At 42.5% G+C, this 17,347-nt stretch overlaps 1 pseudogene; it reads right to left on the bottom strand.

Annotated features, from left to right (window-relative positions):
- Positions 1 to 9,041, bottom strand: part of LOC123990409 — a 40,282-nt pseudogene extending 31,241 nt beyond the window's left edge.
- Positions 9,042 to 17,347: the final 8,306 nt, after the last annotated feature.

Genomic DNA, 17,347 nt, shown 5'->3' with positions numbered 1-17,347 from the left:
TAATGTTAATGAACAATAACACATACCAGTCCAATAATGTTAAGTAACACATACCAGTCCAATAATGTTAAGTAACACATACCAGTCCAATAATGTTAAGTAACACATACCAGTCCAATAATGTTAATGAACAGTAACACAAACCAGTCCAATAATGTTAATGAACAGTCCAATAATGTTAATGAACAGTAACACATACCAGTCCAATAATGTTAAGTAACACATACCAGTCCAATAATGTTAAGTAACACATACCAGTCCAATAATGTTAAGTAACACATACCAGTCCAATAACGTTAATGAACAGTAACACATATCAGTCCAATAATGTTAAGTAACACATACCAGTCCAATAACGTTAATGAACAGTAACACATACCAGTCCAATAATGTTAATGAACAGTAACACATACCAGTCCAATAATGTTAAGTAACACATACCAGTCCAATAATGTTAATGAACAGTAACACATACCAGTCCAATAACGTTAATGAACAGTAACACATACCAGTCCAATAATGTTAATGAACAGTAACACATACCAGTCCAATAACGTTAATGAACAGTAACACATACCAGTCCAATAATGTTAATGAACAGTAACACATACCAGTCCAATAATGTTAATGAACAGTAACACATACCAGTCCAATAATGTTAATGAACAGTAACACATACCAGTCCAATAATGTTAATGAACAGTAACACATACCAGTCCAATAATGTTAATGAACAATAACACATACCAGTCCAATAATGTTAATGAACAGTAACACATACCAGTCCAATAATGTTAAGTAACACATACCAGTCCAATAATGTTAATGAACAGTAACACATACCAGTCCAATAATGTTAATGAACAGTAACACATACCAGTCCAATAATGTTAATGAACAGTAACACATACCAGTCCAATAATGTTAATGAACAGTAACACATACCAGTCCAATAATGTTAATGAACAGTAACACATACCAGTCCAATAATGTTAAGTAACACATACCAGTCCAATAATGTTAAGTAACACATACCAGTCCAATAATGTTAATGAACAGTAACACATACCAGTCCAATAATGTTAATGAACAGTAACACATACCAGTCCAATAATGTTAATGAACAGTAACACATACCAGTCCAATAATGTTAATGAACAGTAACACATACCAGTCCAATAATGTTAATGAACAGTAACACAAACCAGTCCAATAATGTTAATGAACAGTAACACATACCAGTCCAATAATGTTAATGAACAGTAACACATACCAGTCCAATAATGTTAAGTAACACATACCAGTCCAATAATGTTAAGTAACACATACCAGTCCAATAATGTTAAGTAACACATACCAGTCCAATAATGTTAATTAACACATACCAGTCCAATAATGTTAATGAACAATAACACATACCAGTCCAATAATGTTAAGTAACACATACCAGTCCAATAATGTTAAGTAACACATACCAGTCCAATAATGTTAAGTAACACATACCAGTCCAATAATGTTAAGTAACACATACCAGTCCAATAATGTTAAGTAACACATACCAGTCCAATAATGTTAAGTAACACATACCAGTCCAATAATGTTAAATAACACATACCAGTCCAATAATGTTAAGTAACACATACCAGTCCAATAATGTTAAGTAACACATACCAGTCCAATAATGTTAATGAACAGTAACACAAACCAGTCCAATAATGTTAATGAACAGTAACACATACCAGTCCAATAATGTTAAGTAACACATACCAGTCCAATAATGTTAAGTAACACAAACCAGTCCAATAATGTTAATGAACAGTAACACATACCAGTCCAATAATGTTAAGTAACACATACCAGTCCAATAATGTTAATGAACAGTAACACAAACCAGTCCAATAATGTTAATGAACAGTAACACATACCAGTCCAATAATGTTAAGTAACACATACCAGTCCAATAATGTTAAGTAACACAAACCAGTCCAATAATGTTAATGAACAGTAACACATACCAGTCCAATAATGTTAAGTAACACATACCAGTCCAATAATGTTAAGTAACACATACCAGTCCAATAATGTTAAGTAACACATACCAGTCCAATAATGTTAAATAACACATACCAGTCCAATAATGTTAAGTAACACATACCAGTCCAATAATGTTAAGTAACACATACCAGTCCAATAATGTTAATGAACAGTAACACAAACCAGTCCAATAATGTTAATGAACAGTAACACATACCAGTCCAATAATGTTAAGTAACACATACCAGTCCAATAATGTTAAGTAACACAAACCAGTCCAATAATGTTAATGAACAGTAACACATACCAGTCCAATAATGTTAAGTAACACATACCAGTCCAATAATGTTAATGAACAGTAACACAAACCAGTCCAATAATGTTAATGAACAGTAAAAGTCCCCAACTTTATTGTGCACTTAAAAAAAATATTTGTGCATATGTATATATATTTTTTTACTGAGAAATAAAAACAATCAATCAATCCAAACTGTGCAGCGACCAATTGATGAATGGAAAGAAACATCTGTTACAAACCCCCCAAAAGTTGAATAATATTCAGAGATTGTCAAGCCAAGCCTTCGATACTGGGTTAGCCTACAAGTTAGGGAGGGAAGTATTTTATGTCTGTCAAGATTCACATCGTCTATTTATGCTTTGTTTATTGGTTGTGTGGTGCATTGGCACAGAAACCTGTTGGTGATCAATTTGTTGCATATATTTTATATAATTCTAAAATATGGCATCAAAATATGAAACATCTGATTTCCCCCTAGTTGATCATTTCTGCAGCTGGCTCTGATTGTAACGTAATGAAACAAGCAGGGAGAGTGAGCTCATCTGTGGTGATCGGCGAACCATTAACTTTTGGCCTGTAGCCCTGCGTGGCATTGACTGTGCCACAAAGGCATGCCTAACTTAGGGATAGGTGCACCATCAATGGGACAGTTGTAAGTTATGCAGCGCCGTGTGTCACGATCACATATTTTAGAGAAACAACAAATGTCGGTACATATAAATGTCTTATATCGGCTGAAAGCTTAAATTCTTGTTAATATAACTGCACTGTCCAATTTACAGTAGCTATTACTGTGAAAAAATGCCATGCTATTGTTTGAGAGCTCCTAACAACAAAACACTTTTTTCACTATTTCACAATAGCTTTGATAAATTCATCTCTGAAGGTGAAATGTCTTTTACATTCTGAAATCTTGCTCTGATTTATCATCCAACGGGTCCCAGAGATACCATGAAGTGTCGTTTGGTTAGATAAAACCATTTTTCATATCCCAAAAAGGTCCATATAGCATGCATGATCGATTTTGTATTTCCACTTGTTCAATTTGCAAAAAAATGAATCTGTGAAAATCTAACCCTAAATGTTGTTTCATCCTGTCAACTCACATTCATATTTATTCCTCAGGGATCCTAGAACGTAACCAGACCTCACTATATCATTAGGGTGTAGTATATCCCATAGGATACCAAATTTGGTCAGAGAGCGACGCCTTCATGGCACGCCAATTACGCGGGCGTTCTTCACTTGATTGACTGTAACTTGATCAAATAAGCACCAATCGGGGTCAAACAAAGCTAGCTAGATAGCCAATGAGCTGGGCTTTATGGAATTATCAGGGGAAAAAGGGGGCTATCCCTAAGAAGTTTGTGGCAAAGTCGATATCTACGTTTATAAACACAGGGTTGCTACAGTTATTGTTATTTGTGCTCGTAAATATTTATTTCCAGTTAATTCTATGAGGAGGGAGGGTGTTACATTTATTTTACAGTACAAGGGGAGGGTCATGTGAAATTATTTTTAACTTTTGGGAGGAGGAGTGCATTTTTTTATGACACCTTGAGTTAGACCAGCTCCTCTCCCCCAATACATTTAGATCTGTCCGTAACTGTCCCTTGCTTCTCTGACAATACATAGGCTATAGCCTATTCTATTTAATTGAGACAACACACACATCTGATCTCGCACAGCCAACTAGGAGAGGAGCGGTATGGCTAATTGTCACGTGTGCTCCCTCTCTGGCCTCTAGGTCACCAGGCTGCTCGTTATGTCACATTAAGGCACTCACCTGGACTCCATCACCACCTTGATTACCTGCCCTATATACATTTGAAGAAGGAAGTTTACATACACCTTTGCCAAATACATTTACACTCAGTTTTTCACAATTACTGACATTTAATCCGAGTACAAATTCCCTATTTTAGGTCAGTTAGGATCACCACTTTATTTTATGAATGTGAAATGTCAGAATAACAGCAGAGAGAATGATTTATTTCAGCTTTTATTTCCTTCATCACATTCCCAGTGGGTAAGAAGTTTACATACATCCAATTAGTATTTGGTAGCACTGCCTTGAAATGGTTTAACTTGGGTCAAACGTTTCAGGTAGCCTTCCACAAGCTTCCCACAATAAGTTGGGTGAATTTTGGCCCATTCCTCCTGACAGAGCTGGTGTAACTGAGTCAGGTTTGTAGGCCTCCTTGCTCGCACACAATTTTTCAGTTCTGCCCACACATTTTCTATAGGTTTGAGGTCCGGGCTTTGTGATGACCACTCCAATACCTTGACTTTGTTGTCCATAAGCCATTTTTCCACAACTTTGGAAGTATGCTTGAGGTTTTTGTCCATTTGGAAGACCCATTTGCGACCAAGCTTTAACTTCCTGACTGATATCTTGAGATATTGCTTCAATATATCCACATAATTTTCCTACCTCATGATGCCATCTATTTTGTGAAGTGCTTGCAAGCCTCCCCCTTTTTCCTCCAAGCATAACAATGGTCATTATGACCAAACAGTTATATTTTTGTTTCATCAGACCAGAGAAAATTTCTCCCAAAGGGGGTGCAACTCAATATTAGGAAGGTGTTCTTAATGGTTTGTACACTTGGTGTATATACAAGGTGGTGAAATAGTTCTCCAATGACTCCAATGCTTCCCCCAGTTGTCAAAAAGTGGATCTCTACTTTAGGGCTCCCGAGTCAGTCTGAGGCATTGCATCTTAGTGCTAGAGACGTCACTACAGACCCTGGTTCAATTCCAGGCTGTCTCAAAACCATCCATGATTGGAAGTCCCATAGGGCGTCGCACAATTGGCCCAGCGTTGTCCGGGTTAGAGTTTGGCCGGGGTAGGTCGTCATTGTAAATACGAATTTGTTCTTAATTAACTGACTTGCCTTGTTCAATAAAGGTTAAATAAATAGAATAGCTCATTCCATCTCATCCCACAGATGCTCAATTAGTTTGAGATCTGGTGACTGGGCAGGTTACTGCACGAAGCTGAATTCACTGTCATTCTCATGGAACCATTTCTGGACAATCCTAGCCTTGTGGCATGGGGCATTCTCCTGCTGAAAAAAAATCAATTTGCTGCTGCTGCCATGAGAGGGATGCACCTGACTAGCAATGATGTTAAGATATCCTGTGGCATTCAAATGCCGCTCCACCTTTATCAAGGGACCCAGTATTTGCCATGAAAACACACCCCACACCACCAGCCTGCAATGTTGACAAGCGGCATGATGGATGCAAGTACTCATTTGGTTTTCCTCTTATCAGCGTGAAAAATTAGGAACCAGGATTCATCAGACCAGGCAATTTGTTTCCAATTCTCCAGTGTCCAGTGTCTTCGTTCCTTAGCCCACTGCAACCACAGTTTCTTGTTTTTTGCTGCAAAAAAAGGAAGGTCATCGGCTGCCAGACCTCATTCGTGTCAAGGTACTTTGCTCCGTTCATCTTTCACACAATCCTGACTTATCTCCCAGTCCCTGCCGCTGAAAAACATCCACACCATGCTTCACCTTAGGGAAGATGCCAGGATTCCTCCAGACGTGGCATTCAGGCTAAAGAGTTCAATCTTGGTTTTATTAGACCAGATAAACTTGTTTCTCATGGTCTGAGAGTCCTGTAGGTGCCTTTTGGCAAACTCCAAGCAGGCTGTCATATGCCTTTTACTGAGGAGTGGCTTCCGTCTGGCCACTCTACCATAACGGCCTGATTGGTGGAGTACTGCAGAGATTGTTGTCCTTCTGGAAGGCTCTCCCATCGTCACAGAGGAACTCTGGATCTCTGTCAGAGTAACCATTGGGTTCTTGGTCATCTCCTTGACTAAAGCCCTTCTCCCCCGATTACTCAGTTTGTCCGGGTGGCCAGTTCATACGAAGAGTCTTGGTGGTTCCAATCTTCTTCCATTTAAAAATGATGGAGGCCACTGTGTTCTTGGGAACCTTTTTCTCCAGATCTGTTTGATTGATGAGGGGGAAAAAATTGAATAGATTTTAGAACAAGGCTGTAACGTAACAAAATGTGGGAAAAGTCAAGGGGTTTGAATAGCACTGTATATGGTGTGTATAGACAGTATGGACAGTATATGAATAGAAAAGGTGTGTACAGCAGTAGTTATAGAGGAGCCATTACTACAATAGAGTATTTTATTTACAGACACTGCAGTAAACTATAGTCTAATCATATTTAGTTCATTTCCTTGGAAAGATAACTGCCATGTGATTCTCTGCCCATGCATAGGCAACCTACTCTATTTAATTAAGACCACACACATAGGTGCACTTGATCTCACACGCCCAACGAGGAGAGGTAGGTTACTGAACTTGAAGCAGTGAATGCTGAGAGTGTGGGAATAATGCAACAAAGAGGTGCTTTTAGAACAATAGGTAGGCTTACGCATACAAAGCAAAATGATGACCGTTTCCAAATAATCTGTGGGACAATTTCTTTTTTCATTTTATAAAAATATATTAACACAAACAAACAGAAACAACACAATATCTAAGGAAGTCTCTAGGTTTTGCTCGCCCGATTTAAAGTATCTCATGATAAGCTGTAGACCACGCTATCTACCTAGAGTTTTCTTCTGTAGTTTTCGTAGTTGTCTACATACCACCTCAGACCGACGCTGGCACTAAAACCGCACTCCATTATCTGTATTCCACCATAAGCAAACAGGAAAATTCTCATCCAGAGGTGGCGCTCCTAGTGGCAGAGAACTTTAACACAGGGAAACTTAAATCCGTTTTACCTCATTTCTATCAGCATGTTCATGTGCAACCAGAGGGGAAAAACTCTAGACCACCTTTACTCCACACACAGAGAAGCATACAGAGCTTTCCATCGCCCTCCATTTGGCAAATCTGACCATAATTCTATCCTCCTGATTCCTGCTTACAAGCCGAAAATTTAAGCAGGAAGCACCAGTGACTCAGTCTATAAAAAAAAGTTGTCAGATGAAGCAGACTGTTGTGCTAGCACAGACTGGAATATGTTCCGGGATTCTTCCGATGGCATTGAGGAGTACACCACATCAGTCCCCACAGTGACTGTACGTACATATCAGAAGCCATGGATTACAGGCAACATTCACACTGAGCTAAAGGGTAGAGCTACCGCTTTCAAGGAGCGGGACTCTAACCTGGAAGCTTATAAGAAATCCCGCTATGCCCTCCGACGAACCATCAAACAGGCAAAGCGTCAATACAGGACTAAGATCGATTCATACTACACTGGCTCTGACGCTCGTCGGATGTGGCAGGGCTTGCAAACTATTACAGAATACAAAGGGAAGCATAGCCGCGAGCTGCTCAGTGACACAAGTCTACCAGACAAGCTAAATAACTTCTATGCTCATTCCGAGGCAAGTAACACTGAAACATGCATGAGAGCATCAGCTGTTCCGGATGACTGTGTGATCATGATCTTCGCAGCCGATGTGAGTTAGACCTTTAAACAGGTCAACATTCACAAGGCCGCAGGGCCAGACGGATTACCAGGATGTGTGCTCTGAGCATGCGCTGACCAACTTGCAAGTGTCTTCACTGACATTTTCAACCTGTCCCTGTCTGAGTCTGTAATACCAATATGTTTCTAGCAGACCACCATAGTTCCTATGCCCAAGAACCTGCCTAAATGACTACAGACCCGTAGCACTCACGTCTGTAGCCATGAAGTGCTTTGAAAGGCTGGTCATGGCTCACATCACCATTATTCCAGAAACCCCAGACTCACTCCAATTTGCACACCGCCCCAAAAGATCCACAGATGATGCATTCTCTATTGCACTCAACACTGCCCTTTCCCACCTGGACAAAAGGAACAGCTATGTGAGAATGCTGTTCATTGACTACAGCTCAGCATTCAACACCATAGTACCCTCAACGCTCATCACTAAGCTAAGGACCCTGGGACTAAACACCTCCCTCTGTAACTGGATCCTGGACTTCCAGATGGGCCGCCCCCAGGTGGTAAGGGTAGGTAGCACATCTGCCACGTTGATCCTCAAGGATCCCCTCAAGTGTGTGTGCTCAGTCCCCTCCTGTACTCCCTGTTCACTCATGACTGCACGGCCAAGCACGACTCCAACACCATCATTAAGTTTGCCGATGACACAACAATGGTAGGCCTGATCACCATCAACGATGACACAGCCTATAGGGAGTAGGTCAGAGACCTGACAGTGTGGTGCAAGGACAACAACCTCTATGATTGTGGACTCATTTTTTGACCGCACTTGCTCGCACTTACTCACATTATATTGTGAATAGCCTTAATTTATTGCACTTATAAGTTATTAGAATTAGAGGAATTATAAGGAACATTTTCGTTTTCCCATATTTTATATAAGTTTAAATGCTTAAATGCTTTATATAAGTTTAAATGCTTGAACGAAGAAGCATCCTTTTTTTTGTAACTTGCAATCCGAAGTGCCACACTGCAATCCGAAGTGCCCCACTGCCATCCGAAGTGCCACACTGCCATCCGAAGTGCCCCATTGCCATCCGAAGTGCCACACTGCAATCCGAAGTGCCACACTGCCATCCGAAGTGCCCCACTGCCATCCGAAGTGCCACACTGCCATCCGAAGTGCCCCACTGCCATACGAAGTGCCACACTGCAATCCGAAGTGCCACACTGCAATCCGAAGTGCCCCACTGCCATCCGAAGTGCCACACTGCCATCCGAAGTGCCACACTGCCATCCGAAGTGCCCCACTACCATCCGAAGTGCCCCACTGCCATCCGAAGTGCCCCACTGCCATCCGAAGTGCCCCACTGCCATCCGAAGTGCCCCACTGCCATCCGAAGTGCCCCACTGCCATCCGAAGTGCCCCACTGCAATCCGAAGTGCCACACTGCCATCATCTCTACCGACGTGCAGTAAAACCTGTGACGAGTGTGTGTCCGAAACAGCCCCTCTCTCGCCAGGGCAGTGGTCATATTTATTGGATGGAATAGAGAAAATATGCCACTACAAATACAATTTCATTTGATTTGAACATAACATAACCACCCGATACAGACCACAACACACCTGTCCATGAATGCACAAAAACACACAGTAGCCTCGCCTTTCAATACACATATAGTGTACATATCAAAAAAATTCAGACACAATAAAACATATTTTATCCTGACTCGCCCGCAACAAATGCAGACCTCTAGCTTAGTGCATATCCTATTATACACACAGTACTGTGTGACCATGCATTATTTCATGCAAATGCACGTTGATAAATGCGTCTTTAGTTTCAAGCACACGCTTATGTACGGAACATTCTATATGCTTTCTCTCAGTTTAACTACAAAATGCTAAGGACATAAAGAGAAAAGTTACTGTGCTCCTGAATATTTAGGAGGGGTAGAGGCAGAAGTGCGTTATTGAAAATCACAATCCGCCTTAGACCTTTCTAAAGCTGAGTTCACACATACCACCCAATTCTGATCTTTTTTTCAACTAATTGGTCTGCTGAGCAATCCCATCAGATCTTATCACAACATCACTTTTTCAGCACTGATCTGATTGGTCAAAAGATTGAAAGAAAGATCCGAATTGGGCTGCCTGTCTAAATGCAGCCTTTGAGCACCGAATATATTCCCCTGATAAGTCCTGAATGGCTTTGAAACATCCCTCATGTTGGAGACTAAAACCTCATCATGCTCTAACAGAGATGGCTAGCTTTAGTGTGGCACCACTGAGCCGAATGTTTCCTGCCCCTGGGCAAGCCAAGTTGAAATGAGAAAATGTAATTACCGTCCCAGCACCTGTTCACACGCAGGGAATTATTACATTTTGTCTTGAGGAGGGCAGGAAGGGAGCAACCTGATTGGCTAATTAAACGTGAGCATGTCACCAGTGCTTGTTGTTGTTGTTGTTTGGGTTCTGATTTTGTCACCCTTTGATTTTCTCTCGCAGCTGGCCTCTGTGATAAGGCCACGCCTCCTCTCTTTCACGCCATCCAGGTTCACTGTGTAATTAACAGAATGAACTAACTATGTGACATTACCACCAGCTCTTTGTATCTGTCTCCTGCTGCTGTGTGCACTCTTACACTGTCTAGTTTAGTAGTCAAGGCACCTTTTACTCTTGCTTCTGTAAACATGGTTGCTGTGCTGTCTATTCTGCAGTAGGATGAATGATTTGTAGTGTTATGCATGCTGTAATGCTGCAGTTTACCTTTACAGGTCTTTATGACACAGTACTGTACTGCTCTCGCCACGACCCTGTGACCTCAGGCCCCCCAGGTCACATCATCAACAAGGTTAGAGGTCGTGTTTTGGTTTTAACTTTTCCATTACTATTTTAAATCAAATCAAATTGTATTTGTCACATGCACCGATAATGACAGGTGTGCCACTGGTGGAAAACTGAAAAATTAACTTAAGGGGGCTGAATAATTTTGCACGCCCAATTTTTCAGTTTTTGATTTGTTAAAAAAGTTTGAAATATCCAATAAATGTCGTTCCACTTCATGATTGTGTCCCACTTGTTGTTGATTCTTCACAAAAAAATACAGTTTTATATCTTTATGTTTGAAGCCTGAAATGTGACAAAAGGTCGCAAAGTTCAAGGGGGCCGAATACTTTCGCAAGGCACTGTATTTAGAACCTAACAGCCTAAATCCTTTAAAATCTGTTTTTGTATGTAATATTCATTATATAGCTAGAGGACTCATGTTATCTCCAGAATTGATAAATATACACTTAACAAAAATATAAACGCAACATGCAACAATTTCAAAGATTTTACTGAGTTACAGTTCATATAAGGAAATCAGTCAATTTAAAGAAATAAATTAGGCCCTTATCTATGGATTTCACATGACTGGGAATACAGATATGCATCTGTTTGTCACAGATGCCTTAAATTGTTACAAGAGTGGATCAGAAAACCAGACAGTATCTGGTGTGACCTCCATTTCCCTCATGCAGCGCAACAACTGCTTCACATAGAGTTGATCAGGCTGTTGATTGTGGCCTGTGGAATGTTGTCCCACTCTTCTTCAATTGCTGTGTGAAGTTGCTGGATATTGTCGGGAACTGGAATACTCTGGCGTACACGTCAATCCAAAGCATCACAAACATGCTCAATGGGTACCATGTCTGGTGAGTATGCAGGCCATGGAAGAAATGGGACATTTTTAGTTTCCAAGAATTGTGTACAGATCTTTGTGACATGGGACCGTGCATTATCATGCTGAAACACGAGGTGATGGCGGCGGATGAATGGCATGACAATAGGCATCAGGATCTCGCCACATTATCTCTGTGCATTCAAATTGCCGTCAATAAAATGCAGTTGTGTTTGTTGTCCATAGCTTATGCCTTCACATACTATGGCCCTACCACCACCAAGGGGCACTCTGTTCACAACGTTGACATCATAAAACCGCTCACCCACACGACTGTCACCTGCCCTGTACAGTTAAAACCAGGATTCCCCGAGACGGTTTCTGACAGTTTGTGCAGAAGTTCTTTGGTTGTGCAAACCCACAGTTTCATCAGCTGTCTGTGTGACTGTAATCAGACGATCCTGCAGGTGAAGAAGCCGGATGTGGAGGTCCTGAGCTGGCATGGTTACACATGGTCTGCGGTTGTTAGCCCGGTTGGGATGTACTGCCAAATTCTCTAAAAAGATGTTGGAGGCGGCTGGTAGAGCAATAAACATTAAATTCTCTGGCAACAACTCTGGTGGATATTCCTGCAGTCAACATGCCAATTGTAGCTTCCTTAAAACTTGAGACATCTGTGGCATTGGGTTGTGTGACAAAACTGCACATTTTAGAGTGGTCTTTTATTGTCACCAGCACAAGGTGCACCCCTGTCCTGATCATGCTGTTTAATCAGCTTCTTGATATGCCACACCGGTCAGGTGGATGGATTATCTTGGCAAATGAGAAATTCTCACTAACAGGGATGTAAACAAATTAGTGCACAACATTTGAGTGAAATAAGCTTTTTGTACGTATGGACAATTTCTAGGATGTTTTATTTCAGCTCATGAAATATGGGACCAACACTTTACATTGCATTTATATTTTTGTTCACTATATTTTAATTCTTAATCTGTTGTCTAGTACTATCTTTTTGCTAACTAGGACCATCTACTTTACATCCTGCCCATCTTCCTAGTAGCCTACTTGGTGTGCGAACTGCTGACTGCTCATAACATGCAGATGATTGTTGACACATCAACCAGGATTAAGGGGCAGGACAATTTGTGACTGTTGTGGTTTTGGTAATCGCTGTCAACTGTGGTCTCGTCGTCAACTAAGACCGTGGCCGAAACAAAGACTGTTCTGCCGATATATTGGAGGAAGGGAAGAGAGGAAGGCTCCACACCACTCTCTCACTTGATTATCTTACCTAGTTGTACACATCACGGACAAACTGAAATGGTCCATCCACACAGACAGCGTCGTGAAGAAGGTGCAACAGAGCCTCTTCAACATCAGGAGGCTGAAGAAATTTGACTTGTCATCTAAAACACTCACACAGATGCACAGTCGAGAGAATCCTGTCGGGCTGTATCACCGCCTGGTACTGCAATTGCACCACCCTCAAACGTGCGGTCTGCACAACGCATCACCAGGGGCAAACTACCTGCCCTCCAGGACAGCTACAGCACCCGATGTCACAGGAAGGCCAAAAAGTGTGTGAGTGTTTTTGGTGACAAGCCACATTTCTTCAGCCTCCTGAGGTTGAAGAGGCTCTGTTGCACCTTCTTCACGACGCTGTCTGTGTGGATGGACCATTTCAGTTTGTCCGTGATGTATACGCCTTTTTTGACCTCAGCCTTTCCCAGTCCCCTCCCACTCAAAAGGCTAGCAATACATTAGACCTCATCTTTACTAGAGGCTGTTTGCCTACTAATCTCACTGCAACCCTCCTCCAGGTCTCTGATCCCTACTTTCCTTTCTGTCTCCCTTTCCTCTAACCCTAGCCACTCAGCCCCTAACCAGATGGTCATGCGTCGTCACAATCTTCTCTCTCTCTCTCTCTCTCTCTCTCTCTCTCTCTCTCTCTCTCTCTCTCTCTCTCTCTCTCTCTCTCTCTCTCTCTCTCTCTCTCTCTCTCTCTCTCTCTCTCTCTCTCTCTCTCTCTCTCTCTCTCTCTCTCTCTCTCTCTCTCTCTCTCTCTCTCTCTCTCTCTCTCTCTCTCTCTCACTAATCTCTCCTCTTCTATCCACTCATCTCTTCCTTCTGCTAAATCCTTCTCCCTCCTGTTTCCTGATTCTGCCTCTTCGACCCTACTATCCTCCTTTCCGCATCCTATAACTCGCGCTGTCCCCTTTCCTCCCGGCTGGCTCGGCTGTCCCTTCCTGCGCTGGGACTCATTGCAAGCTTACAGAACAGGGTTAAGGGCGGCTGAGGAACAATGTAGGAAAACTACATTTCCAGAGTACTTATCATCCTTTCACTCTCTCCTCTCTACCTTCTCTTCCTCTGTATCCGCTGCTAAAACCACTCTGTCACTCTAAGCTTCTGCCTGTAACCCCAGGAAACTCTTTTCCTCCTCCTCCTTAATCTTCCACCCCTCCCCCTCCCTCTCTGCAGATGACTTTGTCAACCACTTTGAAAAGGAGGCTGATGACTTCTACTCTTCATTTACAGCCTATTGAATCCACTGGTTCCACTCACGCAGAATTACCCTGCGCCTTGACCTGTTCCCCCCTGTCTCTCCAGATGAAATCCTGCGACTAGTGAGGTCTGGCTGCACGACAACATTCTCAAGACCATCTCTGGAGACCTTCTCCCATACCTCACTTCACTCATCAACTCATCCCTGACCACTGGCTGCATCCCCTAAAATGGCCTGAGTCACTCCCCTTCTTAAGAAACCAACACTCGACCCCTCTGATGTCAAAAACTGCAGACCGGTATCCAATATCATACGATATCATAATCGCCATCGATAAGAGACATTACTGTACAGCCATATTCATCGACCTGGCCAAGGCTTTCGACTCTGTCAATCCCCACATTCTTATTGGCAGACTCAACAGCCTTGGTTTCTCAAATGATCGCCTCGCCTGGTTTACCAACTACTTCTCTGATAGTGTTCAGTGTGTCAAATCGGAGGGCATGTTGTACGGACCTCTGGCATGTTGTCCAGACCTCAGTCTCTATGGAGGTGCCACAGGGTTCAATTCTCAGGCCTACTCTCTTCTCTGTATACATCAATGATGTCGCTCTCGCTGCTGGTGATTCTCTGATCCTCCTCTATGCAGACGGCACCATTCTGTATTTTTCTGGCCCTTCTTTGGACACTGTGTTAACTAACAGTGGATTCTATATACTTTCGGCCCGTCATTGGACACTGTGCTATCTAACCTCCAAACGAGCTTCAACGCCATACAACACTCCTTCCGTGGCCTCCAACTGCTCTTAAACGCTAGTAAAACCAAATGCATGCTTTTCAACCGATCGCTGCCTGCACCCGCATGCCCGACTAGCATCACCACCCTGGATGGTTCCGACCTTGAATATGTGGACATCTATAAGTACTTAGGTGTCTGGCTAGACTCATATCAAACATCTCCAATCGAAAATCAAATCAAGAGTCGGCTTTCTATTCCGCAACAAAGCCTCCTTCACTCTAGCCGCCAAGCTTACCCTAGTAAAACTGACTATCCTACCGATCCTCGACTTCGGCGATGTCATCTACAAAATGGCTTCCAACACTCTACTCAGCAAACTGGATGCAGTCTATCACAGTGCCATCCGTTTTGTCACTAAAGCACCTTATACCACCCACCACTGCGACTTGTATGCTCTAGTCGGCTGGCCCTCGCTACATATTCGTCGCCAGACCCACTGGCTCCATGTCATCTACAAGACCCTACTAGGTAAAGCTCCGCCTTATCTCAGTTCACTGGTCACGATGGCAACACCCATCAGTAGCACGCGTTCCAGCAAGTGTATCTCATTGATCATCCCTAAAGCCAACACCTCATTTGGCCGCCTTTCGTTCCAGTACTCTGCTGCCTGTGACTGGAACGAACTGCAAAAATCGCTGAAGTTGGAGACTTTTATCTCCCTCACCAACTTCAAACATCAGCTATCTGAGCAGCTAACCGATCGCTGCAGCTGTACATAGTCTATTGGTAAATAGCCCACCCATTTTCACCTACCTCATCCCCATACTGTTTTATTTATTTACTTTTCTGCTCTTTTGCACACCAATATCTCTACCTGTACATGACCATCTGATCATTTATCACTCCAGTGTTAATCTGCACAATTGTAATTATTCGCCTACCTCATGCCTTTTGCACACATTGTATATAGACTCACCCTTTTTTTCTACTGTGTTATTGACTTGTTAATTGTTTACTCCATGTGTAACTCTGTGTTGTCTGTTCACACTGCTATGCTTTATCTTGGCCAGGTCGCAGTTACAAATGAGAACTTGTTCTCAACTAGCCTACCTGGTTAAATAAAGGTGAAATAAAAAAATAAATAAAAAACCTCCAGACTAGCTTCAATGCCATGTAACTATCCTTCCGTGGCCTCCAACTGCTCTTAAATGCAAGTAAAACTAAATGCCTGCTCTTCAACCGATCACTGCCCGCACCTGCCCGCCCATCCAGCATCACTACCCTGGACGGTTCTGACTTACAATATGTGGACAACTACAAATTCCTAGGTGTCTGGCTAGACTGTAAACTCTCCTTCCAGACTCACATTAAGCATCTCCAATCCAAAATGAAATCTATAATCGGCTTCCTATTTCACAACAAAGTATCCTTCACTCATGCTGCCAAACATGCCCTCTTTAAACTGACCATCCTACCGATCCTCGACTTCAGCGATGTCAGCGACGACTTCAGCGATGTCATCCAACACTCTACTCAACAAATTGGATGCAGTCTTTCACAGTGCCATCCGTTTTGTCACCAAAGCCCCATATATTACCCACCACTGCGACCTTTATGCTCTCGTTAGCTGGCCCTCGTCACCAAACCCACTGGCTCCAGGTCATCTACAAGTCTCTGCTAGGTAAAGCCATGCCTTATCTCAGCTCACTGGTCATCATAGCAGCACCCACCCCATAGCACGCGCTCCAGCAGGTATATCTCACTGGTCACCTCCAAAGCCAATTCCTCCTTTGTCCGCCTTTCCTTCCAGTTCTCTGCTGCCAATGACTGGAACAAACTGCAAAAATCACTGAAGCTGGAAACCCATATCTCCCTCATTAGCTTTAAGAACCAGCTGTCAGAGCAGCTCGTAGATCACTGCACCTGTACATAGCCCATCTGTAAACAGCCCATCCAACTACCTCATCCCTATACTGTATTTATTTATCTAGCTCCTTTCCACCCCAGTATCTGTAATTGCACATGAATCTTCTGCACATCTACCATTCCAGTGTCTATTTGCTATATTGTAATTACTTCGCAACCATGGCCTATTTATTGCCTTACCTCCCTTATCTTACCTCATTTGCACTCACTGTATAGATTTTTATTTTTTCTACTGTATTATTGACTGTATGCTTGTTCATTCCATGTGTAACTCTGTGTTGTCGAACTGCTGTACTTTATCTTGGTCAGGTCGCAGTTATAAATGAGAACTTGTTCCAAACTTGCCTACCTGGTTAAATAAAGGTGAAATAAAACAAATCCTAGAATTATTTCCAAAACCCTTGAGCGTGCTGTCTCTTACCAACTCTCTCGTTATCTCTCTCAGAACGATCTTCTTGACCTTAGCCAGTCAGGCTTCAAGATGGGTCACTCAACCTAACTGCTCTTCTCTGTGTCGAGGCTTTCCACCCTGCCAAAGCTACTCTTTCCTCTGTTCACATCCTCATTAATCTATCCGCTGCCTTCTACACCGTGAACCATCAAATCCTCCTCTCCACCCTCTCAGGGCTGGATGTCGCAGTCTCTGCACACTCTTGAATTTCATCCTACCTGGCAGATGGATCCTACCAGGGCTCCCCTCTTCTCTCTGTACATTATGTCACTCGGCTTCATCACATCCTACATGGTCTCTCCTATCATTGC

The sequence above is a fragment of the Oncorhynchus gorbuscha genome, linkage group LG12, assembly GCF_021184085.1.
Source record: "Oncorhynchus gorbuscha isolate QuinsamMale2020 ecotype Even-year linkage group LG12, OgorEven_v1.0, whole genome shotgun sequence".
NCBI classification, from domain to species: domain Eukaryota; kingdom Metazoa; phylum Chordata; class Actinopteri; order Salmoniformes; family Salmonidae; genus Oncorhynchus; species Oncorhynchus gorbuscha.
The sequence above is the reverse complement of the archived record's forward strand: the minus strand, read 5'-3'. Positions and strand labels throughout refer to the sequence as shown.